The sequence below is a fragment of the Sciurus vulgaris genome (genome assembly GCF_902686455.1).
Source record: "Sciurus vulgaris genome assembly, chromosome: 7".
In the NCBI taxonomy this organism is placed as follows: Eukaryota; Metazoa; Chordata; class Mammalia; order Rodentia; family Sciuridae; genus Sciurus; species Sciurus vulgaris.
This window is the reverse complement of record NC_136467.1, coordinates 144,806,646-144,831,485: the sequence shown is the minus strand read 5'-3', so window position 1 is coordinate 144,831,485 and position 24,840 is coordinate 144,806,646. Positions and strand designations below refer to the sequence as shown.

The window sequence follows — 24,840 nt, the reverse complement described above, 5'->3', positions numbered from 1 at the left end:
GAATTAATTGAAGTGGTGGGGTGTGGCTGGAGGAGACTGGAATTGGAATGTGGCTTTGGGGTATATATTTGTGTCTAGAGAGTGGAGTCTCTCTGCTTCCTGATGATGTGAGCTGTCTCCCTCTGCCACGCTCTTCCGCCATGATGTTCAGCCTCACCTGGAGCCCCGAGGAATGGAGCCGGCCTTCTATGGACTGAGACCTCTGAAACCGTGAGCCCTCAAATAAACTCTTCCTCCTCTACAATTGTGCTGGTCAGATCATTTAGTCACAGCAGCAAAAAAGTTAACATATTATCCTTTTCACTCTGATCAAGAGTTTTGTGAACTCTGACACTATGTTGAGCTACAGATTAATTTTCCCATCCATGTCCACCACGGGGGTAGCACGGACGGGTTGCTAAATGTCACGGAACCATGACTCGGAACCTCTGACACACTCACAGCGAGCTTCAAAGACCCTGGCGCCTCATCACTGCCTTCTCATCCCCTAACTGACCATTCACTCTGTTTCCCCGACGCCTCTCCCACGCTTCGTAGCAGATGTTGCTGGCATCCCGCTGGAACCCAAGGGCACTGATTCCATACTTAGAAAGCTCACCAAGAACACCTGCGCCTCTATAAAGGCCTTTATTTCCTGATCATGGTATGCGAGAACAATGATGAGACAAACAAAGCCCACCAGAGCAAGTGGTGCTCAACTAGTAATAAGGAGGGAATGCATGGATAAGCACCCTGGTTTCCATGCCCACGAGTTGGCATAACTTGGTGGAGTGCCTTGCACAATGGTCACTGATTTGATAAAACACTTTTTTTTTTTTTTTTTTTGGTACCAGGGATTGAACTCAGAGGTGCTTAGCCACTGAGCCCTTTTTACTTTTTGTTTCAAGACAGAGTCTCGCTAATTTGCTTAGCGCCTCACTGAGTTGCTGAGGTTGACCTTGAACTTGTGATCCTCCTGCCTCAGCCTCCAGAGCCACTGGGATTACAGGTGTGCACACCAGCGCACAGCTGACAATATACTCTTAACTGCCTCCCTTCTCCTTTCTTATTTCCCCAAACCTCTGCTGGTATTTCCTGAGTATAGTACTCACATTCTTATCCCTGGGTCAGCCTTGTGGAAATCCCCAACCAAGATCCAGCACACTTCCCATATCCACCAAATGTCCTGAGATTATATTCACCTTGAAAGGCACCACAGTCCTATCAGACAACTCTAGGGCGTTAGATTTTCCATTGGAAAAAGTGAGATCCAAACAGACTGGCCTTAGGTGACCACCTAAGAGTTAATGGGAGACAGCAGGTATCCTGAGTCCCCTGGGTTCTCAGAGAGTGGGAGGGGCCAGGCGAATGGTCTGGGACACTTCTGAACGAACACACTACTTGCAGCAGAAATCAGGCATGGGATTTAGACTGCAGAACAGAAAAAGTCCATGGTGATATGCTGAATATAAGAGAAGAAAAAAATCAAAAGGATCATAAGTGAAGTGGACGTGAGTTACAGGAAAGGCGATGTCATCATTAGTCAAGAAGAAAAGAGAAGAGGGAGGAACACTCTGAACTAAAGTCACATCCAGTCTTTCCGACACCAAGCTCTTACTATCCAATATCTTGAGTATATATAGTTTAAAAAATATAGTAAGGTCTCCCTTTGGAACCTTTGGAACAATAACCCCGTAGAGTAACAGTAGTCAAGCCCTCTCCTCTCTGTTGAGCCTTTGGTCAGGAGTCAAGGTCATCTCCTGGCCCTGGTTTTGCTTTCACCTCTGATTGAAACTTGGTACCTTGTGAGTCCTGACTGACAAGCCACAGCTGCTGCACAAGGATGTAAACCCAGAGCAAAGGAGACACCACAGAAAGCTGGAGGCCCACGCTACAGGCCTACTTAAAAAGTGCTTTATGCCAGGGGCACCAGGGGCTCAGGAGGCTGAGGCAGGAGGATCGTGAGTTCAAAGCCAGCCTCAACAGCTTAGCAAGGCACTAAGCAACTCAGTGAGACCCTGCCTCTAAATGAAATACGAAATAGGGCTGGGGATGTGGCTCAGTGGTAGAGTGCCCCTGAGTTCAAGCCCCTGTCCCCTGTCCCCACAAAAAGGGCTTCATGACACTCCTATTTGTTTTAAATGAAATTGTAGAAGAAAAAGTGTGCCCCTAAACAGTCTACAGTGCAATATAAATATTATTCTACGTGTGTTTGTTCTGGTTTATCCAAACTTCTACATTCCCTTGGCAAGTGACCTCTCCGAGGGCTTGACGTGCTAATGGTATTCTGTAATTTGTCAACAGATAATAAAAATACTTTCAAAAGAAAATAATATCCTTAATGGCACATGATCAAGTATCTTATTTATTTTATTCATCTCAAGTTTCAAGTGGAGGACATTTAAAATGAAAGGCAAATAAACCACAGTATTATTTGACTCTAGCCTTGATTTTGTTGTTGGGGAAAAAAAAAAAAAAGATTGGAGCTGATGTTCATGGTCAAAATATGGAAGGCTACTTTTTCAATGTCTTTATCAGTGCATTATAATCATCCATCACAGAGGGGCTCACAGTGACACGCTCCCTTATGCATATAACTTGCTCCCCATGCCTGTATGTCTGTTACCTTACAGGGCAGAAGGGTCTTTGCAGATGTGATCAAATTAAGGCTCTTAAGAAGGCAAGATTATCCTCCACCAATCCAGAGGGCTCAGTGTGATTGCAAGGGTCCTCAGAAGAGGGAAGCAGGAGAGTGTAAGTCAGAGGGGGAGATGTGGGGAGGGAGGCAGATGCTGTTGTGAGGAGGGGGCTTCTGCCCAGGGCCCCATGAGGACCAAGCTGGATGCCTACACCTTGACTTTATCATGGTGAAACTGATTCTGGCTTCTGCTCTCCAGAACTGTGAAAGGGTACATTTGTGTGGCTTTAAGCCACAAAATGGGTGGCGATGTGTGACAGCAGAAATGAGGAACAAAATCAAGGCTAGAGTCAAATAATACTGTGGTTTATTTGCCTTTCATTTTAAATGTCCTCCACTTGAAACTTGAGATGAATAAAATAAATAAGATACTTGATCATGTGCCATTAAGGATATTATTTTCTTGTGGCAGCAGAAATGCAATGAGACTGTGTGAGCGTCACCTCTGGTCGGTCCACCACGTGGCCGGTCCTCTCGCCGGGCACTTCCACTCATCCACCTCAGAGCATCAGGGTGCAGTGGAGAGGGTGGGGCTTTAGATCACATATCCCCTAAATTCTGCTGGTTCTGCCACCTCTCAGAGCCCTCACCCCCATGGGGAAAGCCGCCGCTGTTCCTATTTCAGATCCAATGGGTTCACCCCCTCTGCGACAGCAATAAGCCATCCAGAAGAAGAAAGGTATCAGGAGGTCATTGTGAAGTTTAAATGAGATGATGTGGGTATGGGTAAAGACCTCTGCAAAGTGCTTGTTATACAGTAAGCGCTCAATGGAGGTCAGTTTTGCTCATCTGGCCTCACTCTTGTGCACATGGGCAGGGGTAGTGCATAACATGACAGGAGCTTTTTCTAAAAAGCAGATGCAGAGATGTGTGCCCCCCTGCCTCAGTGGATAGCATGAAAACACCTCAGCTAGGTTCATGAGATGCTTTTTAATTTTAGCAGCTTTATTAGGACATAGTTTTCAAACTGTAAGAATCCCAGTGATACAGGGTTTCAGTACATCTATCACAGTCTCCATCACCATAACCTAATTCTAGAACAGGTCTACTGTCCTAAAAAGAAACCTGGTGGCAATTTACCATCACCCCTTCCTAGGCAACCACAAGTCCATGTCCCTCTCTAGATCTGCCTTTTTGGACATTTCATAGAGATGGAATCAGACACCATATGTGGGCTTTTGCCCAGGCTTCTGTTCACCTTGTGGGCTTATCTAACCTATTTCTCTTCCCCTCTCCCTGCACCTGACATGAAAGTCAAAGGGAATGGGATTCGTGACTTGCACTCTCCTGTCTCTGACCCTGTTTCTGCACATACCCCTTTGGAACCTCTTCCACCTCCTGCGGATCTTAAGCTAGCGTTGTGTTTCAGCAAGTGTTCATCAGGTGCTTCTGTGACTGGTTTTGTTAGCCCCTTACACAAGTCCTTGTGGTGTATTGTAATTGCTGGTTTGGGTTCTCTGTAAGTCCTGAGAAAGCAGGTACTCTATCTAATTCACTACTGTCCCCTCTGCACCTCGCCTGGGATTTTGTACTCCAGATATTTATTAATGGAAAGGATGAAAAATGGTTCCAATCTGAACAAGTTGCATGCTTCTGGTACATTCAGAGGAGTTAACTGAAGCTGAAACTTCAAAAATTTATCCAAATCCTACTGTCACCCACATAGTACTAATGAATATTTGATTAAGGTGTATGTGCTTAGGATAATCTGTTTGTTAGATATCAAGAAATATAGGGCATTATCTAGCATTTTATTTCCCTCATCTAATTTCTGGAGAAAACATAGCTAAATGATTTGCAGAGCAGTAATCTACTTAACTTAGGAAACATTTCCTTTGGAGTAGGCTTGGGAAGTTCTTTCATTCCTAAATCTCTGTGGACCGAACCTTTGTGCAGAGGATATCTACTAAAGAAATGCAAGATTTACGGCTTAAAAATGAAGTTAATTTTAAACCAAAATTCTGAATACAAAAGCAAAGTTCTAAATCAGTATGGAAAGTTCTTTCTTCCATGGTCGCCCTGGTAGAACACAGTGGTTTTACCCACAGGCTCCAGACCGTGTGACAGAAATATAGAAGAAACCACAAATGTAATGTCAAGTATTCTAGGGCTGGGGGTGTAGCTGAGCACTTGACCTGGGTTGGACCCCCAGGGCTGCAAAAGATTAAAAAAAAAAAAAAAAAAAGGAAAAGAGAGATACCTGGTAGCCATATTAAAAAAGTAAGAAGAGGGGCTGGGCTGGTGGCTTAGTGGTGGAGCAATTGCCTGGGTTCAAGCCTCGGTACCACATTAAACAAAAGATAAGTAAGTAAAATAAAGGTAGGTGTCCATTTAAAAAAATAACTGGTGAAATGAATTTTTTAAAGAATATTTTTACTTAACCTACCACATACAAAATATTATTTCTACATGTAAGCAATATAAAAAATTTCTCATGGAAGTTTTGTGTCTACTTCTTTCAGGCTAAGTCGTCAAGATCCAGGGCAGGCTCAGCACTGCACATCACACTTTGTGCTGGGCACACTTCAACTGCTCGTTGGCCGCACAGGGCTGGCTGGTGGCAGTTGGACAGGACAGCCACAGAACGTCCACTCCCAGGATTGTTCCAAGGGAGCACAAGGGAGGCTTTGGGTTGGGATAGTCCAGTGGTTCTCAGCTCTTAGTGTGCGACTGAATTACCTGGGATTATGTTATGAAAGTTCCAATTGGAGTGTCTGATGGCTACAGATTTTGAGTCAATGGAGCGGGATGAACCCTGTAATCAGCGTTCTGAGACTTGCTTCCAGGACATTCAAGTGAGAACCTACTGGAAGAGCTGGCCTCAATCGCTTAGGTTTGTTTTACTGCTGCTGTTTTAGAATTGATTTGGGGTTCGTTCCTCCCTCCCTCCGTCCCTCCCTTCCTTCCTCCCTCCCTCCCTCCCTTCCTTCCTCCCTCCTTTCTTTCCTTTTTTGCTCTTCTTTTCTTTTGTGGTATTGGGGGTCAGACCCAGGGCCTCCTGCATGCTGGGCAAGCACTCCATGCTGAACTCCACCCCAGACCATGCTTTTTTCTCTCCAGCATCATTTTTAGGCTTTTGGAATTTGCCTCCCCTTGGAGCACTCTTGGCTATTCCTGACCATCTCAGAGGTCTTGTGTTTTGGGCTCTGGAGATGATCATCTGGTTGCTATTTCTTCTCTCCTCCCCATCTTCTTGCCTTGGTTCCTGGTATTGTTTCTGCCTGGTTCTGCAGCTGCCTGTCCTTTATTATTGTTTGTTTTCAATGTTTATATCAACTTTCTACTTTCTCGTGTTGGTCTGCTTCCTCAATGAAAACATATCCACTTAAACCATCTGATCTGGACCAGGTTGTAGCTCTGCCAAAGATCACTGGCCTAGCAGGTGGGAGACCTGAGTTCCAACCCCAGCACAAGAAAAAAAAAAATCTGATATGTAACCAAAAGCTGAAAACCATTTCTAACTATGAAAATTAAAGGTTATATCCCAGGGATTACCATAGATGGGATCTCGGGTGTTGCTCCTTTAGATGGAATCCAAATGCAGCTCACTTTTGCTTCCAGAAGAAAATTGTCCTGTCTAAGCAAACTGACAGGTATGAGCTTATTAGCCATCACTTCAAAATTCCTTATCAGCTTTTTTTCCCTTTCTTAAAAATGAAAAACTGGGTCTATATGAAAATATCCTTTGAGGGAACTGAGTTATATTAGTCAGTTTCCAGTATTTCAGGGAAGCAAAATTTAAAAGGTGCATTTTCAAATAGAGATTTTTAAAACAACACAACTATTCAATCCATGGAGTCAACCAACTACAGACTGAACATGTTTGGGGATATAAAAAAGCACATCAGTATTGAACGTGTACACTTTTTTTTTCCCGTTGGCAATTATTCCCTAAATGATACAGGAAGAACAACTATTTCCCATAGCAATTTGCATTGTATAAGGAATTATAAGTAATCAAGAGATGATTTACAGTATATAGGAAGATATGCAGAGGTTCTACAAAAGTACTAAGCCATTTTATAGGAATGAGCATCTCTGGATTTTGGTGTCTGTGAGGGTTCCTGGAACCAATCCTCCAAGGCTAACTGAGAATGAAGATAAGTCTGAGGGGCAAAAGGACCAAGAGAGCAGCTTTAGCTCCTGGTGCCAGGCTTGGGTAGAACCAGACAAGAAAAACGCAAGAAGGATCCAAAATGATTTCCTCCAGATTTGGCTGGTTTGTGCTGCTCACTCCTGGTACTGAGTGGATACGTTAAGTCAAAGGGCTGAGTCAGAGCACCCAGGTTGCAAAACACTGTATTGCAGCAGAGAGCAAAAACACCTCCTTGTGACTGCCCTGGTCATGTCTTCTCTAGCAGGTCATTACTGGAGAGTGTCAACTCGGGAAGACTCTGGTGATTCAATGTGTGTTCTCATCAGTCTTTGGAACCATCTAGAGAATAAACTGAAAAAATGTAGGCAGGGTATCAAAATTCCCGAATTCTTCAAAGCTCACCACCTCAGTGTTATTGGCCAAAAAATAAATAGTGAAGGTGGTAGAGGTTAAAAAATGGTTTGGGGCAGTTTATTTTTTTATTTTTTATTTCTTTATTTGTTTTTTGCGGTGCTGGGGATTGAACTCATGGCCTTGTGCTTGCAAGGCAAGCACTCTACCAACTGAGCTATCTCCCCAGCCCTTGGGGCAGTTTAAGATCTAAAAAAGTACTGTGCACTAAAGGTCCCCTTATTTTGGGTCTGAAATTTAAATAACTAGATATAGTTATTTGATAAAGAGGGTCTGCATCCATCTGCACAACAGAGACTCAGCCTTTCCTATGTTGCCATAGTTTTATTAACAGAAATTAGAATGATAACTAAGGAAACACCACTACTGTTGGCTAATTACTGTGTGAAAGAGAAGTTGAGTCTCAATAGAGCTAAAACTGATATAACTGGATCTGGTAGGCATTGCTAATGTTTAAGTGCAAAATATTTAATCACACCAACCACCTCTAGCACATTCTGCTTCTTGAGGGCAAACTCCTCCAAGAAGATCCATCAGTAGGCAGCATAAACAGAATCACGTTTATTTTATGATAGAGACAAGTGGATTGTAACATCTGTTCTTAACATTTTTTCAGGCAAATTTTTTGATGTTCTTTGGTGCAGGATTCTGAGTTCTCAAATACATGTAGAAGTATTTCAGCATATTAAACACTTTTTTTTTTTTTTTTTTTTTAAGGATCACCATTGGTTCTACCTATAACGAGGACTATAGTTCGCTGACATGAGCACACAGGGAAGCTTCTGTAGGGGTGAGACTGCAGAGAGGTTGCTAGATTATTATAGTTGAATGTCAACTCTGCAGTCAGCACATCTGGAATCTAAAGCATTTGGCTCTTCGTTTTATCAGCAACATAGAAATAGTCACTTAAGGCTCTTGTTAGAAAAGCCAAGTATGAATTCACTGCAATCTAATACTCAACAAAAAAATTCAGATGAGGTATTTGATTTTGAGAGAAGCATCCTAGAAATATTAACTATGTCTCCAGGTCAGAGGTTCTTAGCGCTAGTTCTGCATCAGGATAACTAGGGGTACTTAAAAGAAATTATTTATGTCTAAACCAGGCATGGTGGTGCAGGCCTATAATCCCAGCAACTTGGGAGGCTGAAGCAGGAGTATTGCAAGCTCCAGACCAGCCTCAGCAACTTAGTGAGGCCCTAAGCAACTCAGTGAGACCCTTTCTGTGAATAAAATATAGACAGGGCTGGGGATGTGGCTCAGCAGTTAAGTGCCCCTGAGTCCAATCCCTGGTACCAAAAAGCAAAACAAAACCAAACAAAACAAACAATGAGAACAACAAAAAAGCCGCCTGCTTAGTGAGAGCCTGTTTCAAATTTAAAAAAAAAATAAATAAAAAGGGCTGGGGATAAGAATTCCTGGGTTCAAGTCCCAGTATCAAAAAAAAAAAAAAAAAAAAAAAAAAAAAAAACAACTATGCCCAGAACACTTGATTTAGAATTTTTTTTTTTAAGGACTTCCACATCATCAAACACTGTTCTAGAACCTTATTTTTTGAAATGTGGCCCATGGACCAGCTGCATGAGCATCACCTGGAGGGTTATTAGAGATGCAAAACCTCAAGTCCCACCCAGACGTCCTCAGACAGAATCTTCATACTAACAAGATTTCCAGGATCCTGGGGGAAACTTGAGAACCATTTTTTTAAGAAGGTCCGTTATACTTCTTTTACTAGTATTATCAGATCATCGAAAAGCAGGACAGCAGCAGAACCCCTGGAGAAACGCCTTCACTGAACTCGTGTCTCCTGATCTGCCCGAGGGTCAGGGTGGTCTCTGTGTCCATTTTACAATCCCCACGGAAGACGTTTTCCCGTCACATGCCCGCATTCTCATGCAAGCCTCCACGCACCGGAAGTCCTTTTGCATTTTAGTGACAGAACCAGCTTGTACCACCAGGGGAATGTAGCTACTCTTCAACTCAAACAGCAAGGAGAATGGTGGCAGCCAAGCCTGGGAGGCAGGACAGTGGGCAGTTCTTGTTTAGAGGGCACAGGGTTTCAGTTCTGCAAGATGTAAGAGTTCTGGAGATGGATAGCGGTGCTGGCCACACAACCATGTGAATGCAGTAAATGTCACTGGCCTGCACACTTCGACAGAACTAGGAGGCTAATTTTTGTTGTGTATATTTCACCATGATTTTTTAAAATTTCAAAATAAAAAGATTTTTTCCCCTTTCTCCTAGAATTCATGGACCCAATGAAAGTGCTGTTTCCAAGCCCATTTATGAAATTCTACCTAGGTTTTTAAAGGCTGTGATGCTAACATTGTGACTTCAATAGAGGAGTTTTCTCCTGAATTTTCATATAGGGAGGTGGCACAGGGGACATAAAATGGCATGAAAGGGCGTGAGTCTGGACGGAGATCAGGGAAGCCAGGGGGTCCTCTTGCCCTCAGGTGATTTCTTTTGCCCTGAGGAATCTCTATACTTCTAGAGAGTAAAGACAGACACACAGCCCCGATTCTCTAAAGGGATTAGACGGTCGGTCCTGCCAGGTTTGGAAAGCTCGGTCTCCAGGGCTTCTGCCCCCACAACCCTATCCAGGGCCTCTGCTTGGGCATCTGCAAGCTCTTGGCAAAACAGAACTTCCCGTTTTTAAGACAATGTTTTCAACTGGCTCATAAAGGGTTTCTTGGACATAACCAGTCCTTGCAAGGCAATATTTTGATGATTAAACTCTAAATGAATCAGAAACACATGGAGTGAATTTCCCTTGGGTTTGGCAAACACACTGCCCAGGATATTTGAAAGACGGTTTCCAGTGCTCTCTGAATGGAACATGCTTTCACTGGCCCCCTTTTCTTTTAGGCTATGGCAGTCTTAGGAGAAGAGGAAGGTTTCAGAGTCTCTGTTCTGACCACCAGATCCTTACACAAATGCAGAATTCATCCACCTAGGAGTTACAGTTCGCTGAGTACAGAGCTCAGCTGCCAACTCCATGGCAAACTTTCTCTCTCTTTAATTTATAAATGATGGGTTTAGGACTTTGATTATTTCAAAGAACAGAGACTCCCTTTAGGTGAACTCCCTTCCACTTGCCTTCAGAGACTGCAGCTTACTGCTCTTCTTGCAGCTCAGGCATTGAACTCTGTGGGCAGAGACGTTTTGATGGAGTTGAGTGTCCTGGCTCTGGGGAGGACACTGCCCTGTGGCCAGGAGAAAGCTGGCCTTCTAGGACATCATGGAGGGGCAGCTTAGAAAGCAGGAAGGAGCCCACATGTCTGATCAGAGTTCTTTCCCTTTGTTATGTATTATTAACATGATTTTGAATATAATAAACAGATCTGAGCCTTTTTAGATGAAACACCCTCTGTACTACTTGGAAACCATTTCATCTATGGTGCAGTACTACTAGGAGTGCTGCGGGAATACTGGTCAGGGGATATTTAATCTCTTAATATCTCAGGAACACAGACAAATAAATCTCAGCGAGCGCTACCTATTTGGGCAATTTGAAGAGGGACTGCTTCATAATTTTTTAAAAATATTCAGAGATCACTGATATCTGAGATGAAATGCAAAACGAAGACCATGTCCTTTTACACCAGGCTATGGAAATTCAACAGATAAATAGCATAACCGTGACTCCCCTCTGTTAATGAGTGCATCTGTAAATCGACTGTAGCTCTAGGAATGTGAAATGCAAGAGTGATCGAAAAAAAGAGCAGTTCTTCTCAGGAACATGTATTACCTTCTAGGAAACGCTGCGACATTCAAACTTTTCTTTATTAAGCAACACGACATAATAAAACATCACCTAACATGCACAATTTCTGCAGCTACTAGGCATTTCGACCGCCCCTTTGCAACATCAAAAAAGGAGAACAACAGGAAACCCAAAGGATAGGAGAACAACATTCCTCTGGCAGCGAAGAATTTCAACAAAAACACACAGGTAGAAAAATACGAGGTGTTAGTAGTTGAAAAAGCAGAACTGAAAACAGGAAATTAGAGAGCAAGAGAGGCTGCCACCAATGCTTCTCTTCCTCCAAAACATGAATCTCTGTGTCTTGTGCTGACAGCCTCGGTGGCCCCTGCCTGGGTGCGCACCCCCTCTTCTCTGGTTGATGAGCAGCATGTTCTGGGCAGGTTATTGGACTTCTCTGAGCCTCACTCTCCTGCTCTGTGAAATGGGAATAAGAATCCCCGCCTTGTAGGGTTACTCTGAGGATATGGTGAGATCATTTAGTAGGGGCTTCCCGACAGCACCGGAATACAGTAAGTGCTCAGAAAGCAAAGCCTGGCAATTTTTTTCTCAAGCCCCTGTCCTCAGTCCCTGCTGTCCCCACCGATGACCCTCCCTGTAGCCCTGATCCTCAAGTTGCCAAGAGTCTGCATCTCCACCCGACCTCAGGGCCCTCCTGAACCCAGATCTTCTCCCTGCTGCCCTCCACGGGCACACAGCAGCCCTGCCCTACTGATACCACTCCGTAAACCATTTGCCTCCTCCCCTCCGCTCCTCACTGCCACCCCCAAGCCAAAGCCTTTGATCTCATCTTTACAAAGATATGCCATTACATGATGGCATAATACAGATTTGATTCACGCTAGCCACGTAGCCCCAGGATAATTTACTTCTCTTTGAAAAGGAAAATGCTAGTTGATTCTCATTATTCTCAGCGGTTCTGTTCTATAGAGTCACCGTGAACACGGGATTAGTGAATACTGAGCCATTGCTACCAGGGGAGATGCAGGGTTATGCTTATGAAAGCACAACTATCTTAACACATCAATGTATACCCTGGTCTTATGTGCGTTTCTGTTTAAATACATCTTATTAATATACATCGTTGATTTGTTAAAATTGAACTGACGGTCATGGCCTGCAGCACTATAACTCAGGACCTGAATGAAGCTTGCAGAACACAGTCTGCTGTCCACGAGACACATCATGGCTTTTCTGCAGTTGGGAACACTGCCTGGCTCTCTAGCACTCCATCTGGGCTACTCTGCACAGCAAAATCACCCATGAGGAGCACCAAGGTGCAAAAACCATAATACACCACTAGTTACACTGCAGAAAGGACACAGGTCTGCAGCGTGAGAGATGAAACAGGAAGCAGAGCTTCACCTCAGTTGGGTTTTTGCTGCTCTGCATTTGCCCCAAGATGACCATGAAGGGACCTCACGAACACTACATTCCAGTGAGCAGGCGCAGTTTGCAAAAGCGGAATCGGGGAAGACGAGGATCCACTGTACGGTGCCCACCCTGCAAGTCCATTGTGCAGAATAAAGAAGATAATCAGAGCAATGCCATGGCACTTGACGGTGAGGGCCACTCCCTTATTAGCAGTTCAATGCCATGACCTGCCATCACCACAACAGCACTGCAGCTGATGAGGAGCACACGGCTGAGTCTGGCCACGCCACTTCTGGCTGGGAGCTCGAGTTCTGTCCAGGGGAACTAATGACTGGTTGTCTTTTTTTCTCCCCTCTCCTCCACGAAGGGGGCCTGGTCCCCTGCCTCACGAACACCCCAGACGAACCTTCCTGTAGGAACCTGCTTCCCACTCATCTCCCCACTTGGCTGTCACAACCCCACGTCCCCTGTCCCCTCTCTCCTCCTCTTGCCCCTCTTCCTCCCCTTCCCCCTCTATAGAAATATTCAAGATTCTCAGGTTAAAACAACTCCAAAGCCTCTTCTAGCTGGAATCAATATATCCCTTTTACCAACCTCAGTAACTACATTTCTCTGTTCCCAGGGAAGCTGTCGTTTTCTACAGTTTTGCTAAAACTTTTAGGCACGTTTTCTTTCTCTGAATAGGTACGGGTCACTCTGATTCATCTTTTCATACACTGCACAACTCTGAGCACGATGCCTTGTCCTTGGTATGGCAGATAATAAGTGCTTACTGAATAAACACAATAACAACAACTACCACCAAAACCCACAAGGTGGTTAGCTTTGCTTCATTGAAAGAGACGTGATATTTCCAAAAACACATTTTTTTTTTTTTGAGAAATTCTACATGTGAACAAACCAACTGAAAAAAAGCAAAACAAAACTGAGCTCTTAATTTAAAATATAAGCCAAAGGGAGCCAATGGCAAGTTCTTAAAGTTTGGCAACTTGTTCCCGAGTGCACGTCCTTATCGTTTTCAAATCCTAGGCCCTTTTTTGGGCAAGTCCTAAACCTTGATATCAGGGCTAAATATTTAAGCACCAACATATTCCGAATTACATCAGAGTTTCTTTCAACAGCCTCATTCCAAAAACCCAAACAGAGCACTTGACACTGGGTGAGGACATGGTACCCAAATAGCTGGAGGCATGGGCAAACCAGTGTGAGGCCTGCCCATCACGTTCCCTGCCCTGCAGCGCAGCTGGTATCAGGCCAGTCTTCCCCAGATGATCCAGTGCGCTCCGCTCTGTGCCGAGAGCTGGAGAAGAATCAGGAGGCATGAACGTGACTCAGGGAACCCATCGTCCCCTTGGGTACGGAGGGCATGCCTTATTGTTAATGAAAAGGGACACAACATGGTGCTTTTATAAGTCACTAAATAAGTACTCCTTTGCTCCTTTCGATATAAATTTTCACCACCACCAGTGGAATTAAAAAGAAAACTAAGGTACATGTCTTTCTTTCCTGCATGGATTCCCCCTTTAGGTTTCATTTCTCTGCTTGCATAGACCCTGCAGACTGTCCACAGGGACGGGGCTGTGCCTCCCAGAGGGCACCAAGTCCTGCCCCAGGTGCACCTGCTCGTCCCTGGAGAGAGGGAGGAGGAAGCAGGAGCAGTCTCCAGCTCACCTGTGTACACCTGTGAATCACCCGCTCTGCTGCTGGCACCACGTTCCTGTGTGGGCCCTTGCGTGTTTGCGCACACAGTAGGTGCCCAGTGGTGAGGGCATCTCTGCATTGAGATGGACCTCTTGTTTCCTTTTCTGAAATCAATGAGAAATTTAGAACAGAAAGGGTTTACAAATGTCACGTGCAAACCATCTTCTCTATTCACAAATTCTGTTTCTGGAAATGAGAGAGAGAGAGAGAGAGAGAGAGAGAGAGAGAGAATGCATGCTGTGTGTATTTTAAGCAATTATGTCCTTGACTACCACTGCTCATGCTGAAGGGGGGCCAGGGAGGGTTGGGGACTGCTTGAAGAAATGGTGAGCACACATGGCCACGTCCAACATGGCAGGACACAGAATGACGAGGTCGCTCTTCGACTTTAAGAGACAGCACAGAGAACAGACGTGGAGAACTGTCCAGAGAGATGTCATAATCCTTTTGACCTCAAAGGAGCACTGCATTGCTCAGTCCATCCTTCAGGAATGACTGTCACCACCAAAACGCAACCTTGCTCAGGTCAACCTACCAGCTGTCTGACAGAACACCTAGTGGAAGTCAGTAAGACCTGGTCCTCGCTGTCCCCGAGTTACAACACCTGGCCGCTCAGGCTGCTCTGCAAACTCAGGCCAGGCTTACCAGGCTGCCCTCTGGGGGGTTCCCCACAGCAGTTTGGAGACACCATTTTCCTCTATAAAAACACTGTTTCTTTATGGATCAAATTAACTCCAAAAACAAGAACAGCACACTTTAAAAATGATTTTCTTAACTTGATAGTTGTCAGGGACTGAACTGTGCCCCCACCTCCAATTTGCATGCTGAAGCCCTAGCCCCCGTTCTTCAGAAGGCCACTCCCCTTGGCCATCAGGTCTTTACAGAAGTACATGTGGTTCAAGGAGATCATGAGGGTGGACCGAATCCAGTGCCAGTGGTACCCTTATAAGAAGGGACTAGGAAACACAATATGGAGACCAAGAACAGCCAGGCCAGGATGCAGTGGGAAGCCAAAGGACCTCAGGAGAAGGCAGCCCTGCTGACACCTTGACCTGGACCTTCAGGCCTCCAGCACTGCAGGAAAACAAACCCCTGCTGTTTACGCCGCCCAGTAGGTGGTGCTTTGTTGTGGCAGCCCTGACAGATTTATTCAATAGCTATGGGTCACTCTTCAGTTATGGATTATCCAGAGTGATTTTCTTCTTTATTACCAGTAAGAAAATTCTAGTTTTCAGTGAGACACACACACACACACACACACATACATACACACACAGATTCCTTCCTTTTGGGTCAATTTTCTTTCATCCTAAATAGTTCTTAATACCTGTTGGAGAGGCCCAGATGGAGTTCAAATTCCCAGCATTACTAACAGGAATACTGCAGGTTCTAACCGTCCCTTTAGTCTTGACATGTGCTCTCTGGGAGGAGGGTGGGAATATTTTTATGGTTGTGGGAGTGAGGAAATAGACCCAGCTGAATGATGCAGGACGTAACACTGAACTTACAACCCAGACCTCTCTCCCCAGCTGCTTCTCTAGTCTACTCTGCTTTCTTTTTCCTAAGTGTGACAGTATTTCCAAGTTTGGAATGTTTTCACATCTCAACATTTGCTTCTTTGTTTTTGAAACTCTGTCTTTTTCTGACTATTCTTTGTTTCTCTCCATCTTTGGCACTGTTGTTATCACTGTGGTGAATTCTTAAAAGCAAGCAGCTATGTAACTCTTATTCTGACTTCTTTATGGCATTTTCCAAGGGGAAATCTTTATTCAGCTAATTTCTGGAGAAACCCAGGCTCAACCTGGAGGAACCTTAATAACATCCCTTCTCTGAGCCCCTCCCCTGCAACTGTGGATCCTGAACTTCACAGGAGGCTGCATACACACAGAGTGCAAAAGTCAAGGCCTCCTGGTACTTATTGATACCAATACCTGGGACTTTACACTATACATTCAGGAGTTTCTGCCTCTCTGTTAGGAGACTGCAAAGAGAGAAAGAAATCAGTCCTTCCAGACTTCGACAATGGCTCCCTAGCGGAGCCTTGGACTATGTCATTATGGATCACTGTGGTCTGACTGCATGAGGTGCAAACCTCTGGGAGCTCTGAGCTGCGCAGATCCAGGATGAGACAGGGGCAGGATCACATAAGCAAGAGCAAAATCAAACCTGCTGCACCCAACTGCACCCAGTGGGAGGTGTGCACACCACTACAGAGACGAGGGCTGCTTTGCCTTTCGTTGGGCCACTGCTGGGGTGGCTCCCCTAGCCTGGATCATCAGGGTGGTGTGGCCCAGTGGGGAAAGTCTGGGGCATCTGGAGACAAATATTGCTCGTCTGGTGCTGCCACCGATGTCCTCTGTGGCTTAAACCAGTTTGATGGACTCTTCTATCCAAAACAGTGACAAAGATGCCTCCTTGTACACTGGAGTGAATTAATTCACATTAGTAAATTAATTTGAAAGCATCTTGAGGATCACAGATGTTATATTAAAAGTTTTGTATACATTCTCTATTCTCTGGCACATTAAAGGGGGAAAAATGATCTGGTTTTTCAAGTATTTTGGGGTCAGCAGATACCATAAATGACAACAGTAACAGCAGGTACTGTTGAAGGTTCCACCTATGCCAGGCATGACAACACGTGTTGCTCCATTCATGCGTTATTTCACTTATTTTCTTAAAACCTGTTACTATCTGATTTTACAGATGAGAGACTGAGCCTTAGAAAGGTCGAAAAGCCAGCCTAATATAACTCACTGATCGGGAGGCAGCATTGGAAAAGGAACCCAAAAAAATCTGATTCAAAAAGCTATGATCTTAACCAAAGCACCTCTATTACCATAAGGACCGGACTTTCAAAATCCACTCCACATCATGTCTTCTGAACAGTTGTTCCATCAACTATTGAACTATCCCCCAAAAGGACAAAACTTGACCTCCAAATTGCATTTCCCAGGCTGTCCTTATACTGAATGTAACATTAAACCCTCTGCAAAACCATAAGTCCAATTTTGACACAGAAAATGTGGACACCAAAATTCAGACAGATTACCAAATTTTAGGGAATTGGAGTACAAAGCAAAATGCCCAAAATGGAAACTATTCTGAATCGTGTTATCTTCTTTGATTTGAACGACATCAAGGGTCTTGCAGTATCTGGAATCTCAGACCTTATGAATCTCAGTCTTTAGTACAGAAGTGCAGGTTTTCTGCACATTTCAACTGATGGAAATGTGGACCAAAGGAACTCACTGAGTTTCCATTAATTATTAAGGCAATGCTTTCTTGTGGGACCACCAAAGTCTTAACACACAGAGTTCATGAACTGTTCCTACATATTATGAATAGTTATAATGATATGATAGTATCTGTATTTCAAAATGTGGGTTTTAATGAAAAACCTCATGATGCCTTTTTTCTTTGTCTGTTGAGCGTGAGAGTAGATGGAGGTAATGGAACCCTGGCAGAGGGAAGATGATAGAAATTCATGACCCATGAAGTCTTCAATTCCCAAATGTGGTCCATGGACTTAGAGACTATGAACCACAGATTCAAGATCATTTTTCTTTGAATATGCAGATATCCTTTCAGAGGAATAACTGTACCACTCTCGAGTGGTTTAAATTAGACACGTTCAATTCATATAATTTATCCCTAAATGGAATAAGGTGAGAAAGGATTCAAGAGAGCAAAAACTTGAATCTCTTTATAGATACTATTAGAAGGACATTTTTCATTGGTTCCAACATCACCATATTTTGTTTACAGCACTGCATGTGGCCCCAAAAGAATAACATTAGAAAGGAACTCTACCAAATTAAGTCTGTTTCTCAGGTCCTCCAGAAGTCAGAGGAAAAAAAAGAATCCACCAGAGCAATTCTTATGCAGAGTGAACCGTTACCAATTCCTGTATTGATTTTTACCTCCATGCAGCAAGCCTCAAAATGCCAGAGCCCAAAATGACATCCCACCAACACCTATTCCTTAATTATCCTTTTATTTTCAAGTCATCTTTCCTTTTTATCGTCGACAACTTCTCCCCAAGTCCACCTTTCCCAAAATGACAGCTGCAGATCTGGATTTTTTTTTCCTTTCCTGTCTCTTTAAGTCTGAAACTTCCTGAGGTTCCTAACAGCCTGCTCCTAGCATCTCCACTGCAGTGATGTTTGCAAGGGAATCTGAAAAACATCACCAGATCTGGATCCACCACGTCTGACTTGGAGGCATCCAGGGGTTCCAAAACATCCTAATGAACCAGGTCTGAGATTGCAAAACCAAATCAATTTCCACTGGCAGTTCCACAACTGGAAAAGTGTCTGAACCGAACAAAGCACAAAACCAGTCCAAAATTCACCCAACAAATAAACAAAAAGCAATAAAATCATTTCAGACCGCAATGCTTACCTTAAAGATAGCCCAGAGCTCTGGGCTCACTCATGTATCCGATTCCTGTCTGAGTCTGTTTTCTGGCTCTCCAGTAGCTGTGCTTTCTGAAACTGAGCAACAGTCTTCTGGAGTGTCGTGCTCTGCAAATACACATGCTACACACACACAGCCTCGCCGTGCCAGGCGGCCCCTTGGTCCTCCTTCCCGGCGGTGCCAACGCTTTGGCCGCTGACCAGCCCCATGGCGGGATGCAATGGTGCCCAGAAAGGAGCCGACGGAGCTGGGAGTTCACCCTGGACCAGGTGGCCACGCTTCTCTGCAGGACTGGTCCATTTTATCCCTTTTCAAAACCTCAGCCCCCCGCCCGCATGGTTTCTGGAGCCTCCGCTGCACCCGGCACACCCGCCGGACACCGCGACTGGTGGTGGGCGTGCCCCGCACGCAGCCAGCGCCGCTGCCGGTGGCCGCCCAGCAGGCGGGTCGCGGGTCGCCTCTTACCTTCACTGAGCCCTGCTCCTACAAGCTTGGCTGCAGCCTCCAAGAAGTCCTGCGTTCTACCTGACCCGGCAGGCCACCGATTTCGGAAGCAGGGGACATTTCGAAATGAAACAGAAAGTAACCCGGGATCCAAACCAGACCCTCGGCTTGCACTTGGTCGCCCCCCAGCTCTGCGAGTCCGGTGCGACTCAGCCTGCCCGCCCAGCAGATTCTGCCAGTAGGATTCCCAGGAAACTGCAGTTCGCAAGTCTGGAACTTGCGGCCTGAGTGTTTTTTTTTTTTCTTTTTCTTTTTTTTTTTTTTTTTTTTTTGTTGTTGTTGTTTTTTTGGTGTTTGGTGGACTTTTAACATGCAGTTTGTCTCCTGCAGGGAATTACTCTGTGATCCTGTCACCTGACTCAAGGAAGCTTCATTATGTAATTCAAACTGTGCTGAGTTCTGATCAGAAGCCATGCTCGCCCACCCGCATCATCCACTGCCCCCCAGAGGAGCGAGGGAGAAACAAAGGGCAGACACGCAAAACACCAAACAATGACAATTAACCTTTCTGGAACCTTCCCTAGGGGGCTGTCTTTTTGCAGTGTGCTCCTATTTTCCATTTTCCTTCGGTTCCCTTCCTCTTGGGTGGAGACCGCCTAAATACCAGCGCTGAGTTCTCAGGGATTTCTCCAGATTCCTATAGCAGCTTTCTTCTTTTTCTTTTGGGGTGGCACTGTCTAGATTCCATAAGCTGCTGAAAGCATTTTCAAATGATAGAGTGCACCACGAGTCGAAAAGCCTCATATGGAATTATTGCACACGTGTGAACAAAGCCTAAAACCTACACTATTTATTGTGTGGCCACTAATCTAAATTCTGTGAGATGTCAAAGGGGTCTTTAGCCAGAACCTGTGCCCCAACCTTCGTCCTCATAAAACCTCCCTCAGCCACTTCAAATCAACATGATGTGCAAGTGAACACTCTTGCTTGCTACGGAGACATCTCTTAAGACCAAGCCCCCAGCTGCTTCTTCCAACTATAGCGTAATCCCCAAGGTCAATCTACAACAATGTCTTCAGTGAATGTGTTAACAGTCATTTCAGTCTGTCTCAATTTCCCTGTTCCAATGACACCAGTTGAGCAGCCAGCATGTTCATGGCATTGGCCCACGAATGGGAGGCGCTTTGAGAAACTGAGAGTGAAACAGGAACATAATTCACTTAAAGGTTCACGAAACCTCATGATCAAAATTCATAAACTCAATCCTGTTCATTGGTTCTATGTCAACATCAGGACATAGGCATTAAGGGTTCTGGGTCCCCCAGTCTCCTCCAAGCCAGTGAGGCCTGGCTGCTAAATCTAGAAAAGACCTGAAGAGGACTGTTTACACATGGAGAACAAATGCTAATGTTGCTCAACCTTCTTTTGTTTTCCCTTCCATCTCCTTTTCTCCCTTCTGCATCCCTCACCCATATCCTCAAAAGAAACTGCTTTCTCTTTGCTGCCTGTCCCCAGCACTGGAAGGAATAGTAGATCTTACTATCATATTAAAATGTGTGTTGTTAGGTGGATTTGTATCCTAAGAATCACTTCTGAAATACTTTATAACTAGTCACATATCCCTCTGAGGTGGGCATGGGGAAATTACCATTCCCCTTATCCAAACCAGAGAAGCCATTGACATAGGAAGGAATTAGAAATCAGGTCTTGTATGGCTTAAATATGAGGTGTCCCCCAAAAGCTCATGTGTGAGACAATGCAAGAAAGTTCAGAGAAGAAATGAATGGGTTGTGAGAGTCTTAACCCAATCAGTGAATTAATCCCCTGATGGGATTAACTGAGCAGTAACTGAAGTGGTGGGTGTGGCTGGAGGAGGTGGGAATTGGGGGCCTGGTTTTGGGGGTATATATTTGTATCTACCAAGTGGAGTCTTTCTTTCTGCTTCCTGATCATCATGTGAACTGTTTCCCTCTGCCACGCTCTTCTGCCATGATGTCCTGCCTCACCTTGAGCCCCAGGACCTCTGAAACATGAACCCTCAAATAAAACTTTTCCTCCACTACAGTTGGTCTGATCATATCTTTTAGTTGCAGTGGGTCTACTCTCAGTGCTTGGTTTGCCACGGAAGAGCCACATATACAGGAGAAAAATATTAAGTGCATAAACCTGAATGACAGATGGGTATTCACACCTCATGCTCCAAGCATAGTAAATAAGATACAAGGTGTTGTGGCAGTTGCTATGGTAACTACTTTCTTAATAAGAATTAGAAGCTATGAGAAAACACATCAGAAGATATAAGAAAACATCAGGTACTAAGACCTTCTTCAGAGGAGCAATAGTAGAAAATATATCATTGGTCTATATATAGTTATTAAATATTGGCACTACAAAACTCAAGTTTCCTAGACTAGCATGGACCAGCTGAGAGGGAATGTAAGCCATATATGTAATCCTGAATTTTCTAATAGCCATATTTGAAACAAAACTTGTGGAATTATTTTTGTAACATTAGCTTATTTAATCTAATATATTCCAAATATTATCAACAAGTGATAAGTAAAAATTACCAAAATATTTTGTATTCTTTTTTTCATATTAATCTCATAAGTCTAATATGCATCTTACATCACAACTAGGACTAGCTCAGTAGTCACATAAGATGACTCAGCTCTGGATTATATTTGACCATTTTTCGAATTAGAATATGTTCTGTGAGAACATATCTATCTATCCCTCCTTAGAGTTTTTAGAAAATTACATTCATTCAGTTCTAGTGCTATGGCATAACTCAAGTGATACTCTCTTGGGTAGAGCAGGAAAATACCTTAGAATTTAAATAGCATTAAAGATTCAGTTTCTTGCCAGGCTTGATGGTGCACGCCTGTAATCCCAGGCACTTGGGAGGCTGAGGCAGAAGGATCACAAGTACCAGGCCAGCCTCAGCAACTTAGAACCTCAGCAACTTAGCAAGACCTTGTCTTGAAAAGTAAAAAGGATCCTGGGATTAGCTCAGTGGTAAATGTCCCTGGGATCAATCCCCAGTACTCCCCTCTGACAAAAAAACATCATGCCACCAGGAGATACAAAGATTACAGAAAAAAATCTTCGGTTTGTAGAAAGTTCCTTTCTTGGGTCGCCCCAATTGTTCAGGTCAAGGCCTTCAGGGTCACACTTGGTTTTACTCACTACCCCCCACTCTCTGCCCAATTCCTGCAGCCCCTGTTATAGACAATCTTATTTAATACACCTGCAACCTCTCTCAAGGATGCCACTCATAACCTGACACAAGAACCTCTGCCTGCTCTTCGGACCCCACTTTCCACCCTTCAAGTTCATTTTTTATACCCCTGCAGTGTGAGCGTATGTCAAAAGCAGACACTTAACCATATCACTTTTTAGCTTAAGGACTTTAACAGCAGCCTACTGCTTTTTGAATAAAAGCCACACTCCTTGCCCTTATATGCTAATCAATCACAAACTGTCGTCAGGGGCCTTTCCAGCTCACCTTAGTGCTACGTGGTCTTTGATTTTACCTGGTCTGCATGCTCGAACGTGGCATGATTTCCATCACTTGGAGCCTTTTGTCTAAAGTCTGTTTCCCTGCCTGGAGTGTCCTTAAAATGGCTACCCCCCACCAAATAGCGAAATCCTTCAAGCCTTGCTCACCTACTTACTGTAGCTTTCAGTCTTCTCATCGGCTATAGCGCCACTATTATAAGTAGATGTATTATAATGTTTATCACATTCATTACGGCTATATGATATAGGACATCTTCAAGATAAGGACATCTTCAAGACCAGGAGCCAAGTACCATTCACCTTGGAATTCACCTTGGGCCAAAGGAGTCTCCCTGTGCAATCACAGAAGTGAAAAATGCTTAAGGAACCCCCAATACTCTTTCCTTCCCGTTTCTCCTCTCCCAATTCTCTAATAACCTGACATATCATCATCATTATTATAAACTAGCTGATATTTATTATCACTTACTATGTGCCAGACACCACCCTGAGAATTCTACACAAGGTTTATTTAATTCCAACAACAAAACAATAAGATAGATATTAATTTTTATTATATGTGGCATCTTGAATACAGTTTTGTTCTTTAACAAGTAAGTGTGTTAGGGTCACTGTTATAAACACCAGTTATGGTAGATGGACGTGCCCTCAGACTTCCAAAGAGGGCAGGATTATATCTTTAGGTGTGAACTTATTTGCAAACAAGCTAATGCACAGCTTCTGTTTTATATTTTTAGTGTCTCTATCTCTTTAAAGTGTTGAATTCTTAGAGATCTAGGAAAAAGGAAAACTTAGCTTGCTAGTATTTGTGCAGACTAAGAGCGTGGTGGCTTTGAGTAAGGGCATGAAGAGGCCTATCATGAGACATCAGGGGAGGTGACTTTTTATCTCATTGCTCAGAGTCATTTTTTGACTTTATTTCTGGCTCTCCAGCAGTTTCTGCATAATTCCATTTATCGGGGCTTTAAAAAGTGGAGAAACCAACAACAACTGGGGTGAGGCTGTCAGGTGTCAGGAAAGCTCATTTGTTGCTGGTGGAGACACAGACAGCACACTTGGGAAGATGATCTGGCAGTTTCTTACAAAACTAAACAGTCTTACCAGACCATTTAGAACTCCTGCTTCTCGGTATTTACCCAAAGGAGCTGCAAACCTCACACCCAAGCAAAACCTTACCCACAAACAGCAGCTGTATTCATAATTGCCAAAACCTGCATGCCATCAAGATGCCCTTCGGCAGGTGAGTGGATATACTGGCACAACCATTCAATGGAATGCAATTGAGCATTAATAGCAGGTGGAGCCGTGGCAAGTGGAGGAAACTTATGTGCATATGACTGAGAAAATCCGAAAAGGGCACAGACTATTGGAGTCCAACTCTATGGTATTCTGGAAAAGGCACAAACTGTAGGGACAGTGAAAAATTGTGGGTTAGGGGCAGGGAGGGTTTAGTAGGTGGAACAAGGGGACTTGGGGGGCAGTGAAACTACTCTGTATGATTCTATTATGTGGACACATGTGTTGGAACACTGGTCAAACCCAAGGAACGTGGGCCTAATGTCAGCTATGGACTCTGGATGACTCTGATGTCACTGCAGGGTCATCGAAGGTAACAAATGCTGTCGTCTGGTGGGGGATGTCAATAATGGGGAAGCTGGGAGGTGAGTAGGATATGGAAAATCTCTGCGCCTTCCTCTCAATTGTGCTGCGAATCTAAAACTGCTCTAAAACAGAAAGTCTGTGAAAACAAAATGAAGGGACCAGAGAATGCCTTGTCCCAGGGGGCCTGGGGTTCTTCTCGCAGGTTCTAGTGGAGTCTACTAATCGTTTTCCCACTGAGTTGTCAGGTACTCAAGTATTTCCTGCTTCCCCGTTTCACAAAGTGGAGCCAGACGGGATGAACGGGAGTGTGTGCACTACGGCCTTAACAAATCCTGTTCAAAGGAAATGAAGAGAAATTACACTCGAAAATTCACATCATAAATACGTATTTTGACCTACAGAGGCAACATAATGGCCTTAACATTGGCAGAAGACTATTACCAATGGGGTTCTTGGAGACTCTGGAGCCTGGGAAATCTCAGACTGGGACAAAGGACTGCAGTCCCCGGAGCCCTGCCTGGCTGGGGTTCGCAGAGGAGCTGAAACTTGGGATAGCAGGACACCCTCGTGGGCGTGCTCCAGGAAGAGGCTTTGTGCCCAGTGTGCCGGTTATGAGCTCTTGGCCACCACTGCCTGCCTTTACGGTGCACTGGATGCCAGTGGAAGGTTCTTAACTTCTGTGAGCCTTAGTTTCCTAATCTGGACAAAGGGGATGGAGACTTTTTTTTTCTTCTTTTTTTTGCAGTGCCCGGGATTGAGCCCAGGGCGTCATGCATGCTGGGCAAGTGCTCTACACTGAGCTACAGCCCCAGCCTAGGGATGAGCATCCTG

At 44.4% G+C, this 24,840-nt stretch overlaps 1 protein-coding gene across 4 annotated transcripts in view; it reads right to left on the bottom strand.

Annotated features, from left to right (window-relative positions):
• PHACTR1 (phosphatase and actin regulator 1) overlaps nucleotides 1-24,840 on the bottom strand; it is a 502,764-nt gene that overhangs the window by 277,272 nt on the left and 200,652 nt on the right. The window contains exon 1 of one of the 4 annotated variants that reach the window (XM_079147317.1): nucleotides 18,907-19,096. The exons of 2 other annotated variants lie outside the window; for them this stretch is intronic. The gene's annotated coding sequence lies outside the window, so the exon portion shown is untranslated. Of the gene's footprint in view, nucleotides 1-18,426; nucleotides 18,819-18,906; nucleotides 19,097-24,840 lie in introns of those variants that run through there. One more of the 4 variants, XM_079147315.1, reaches the window with a different exon arrangement.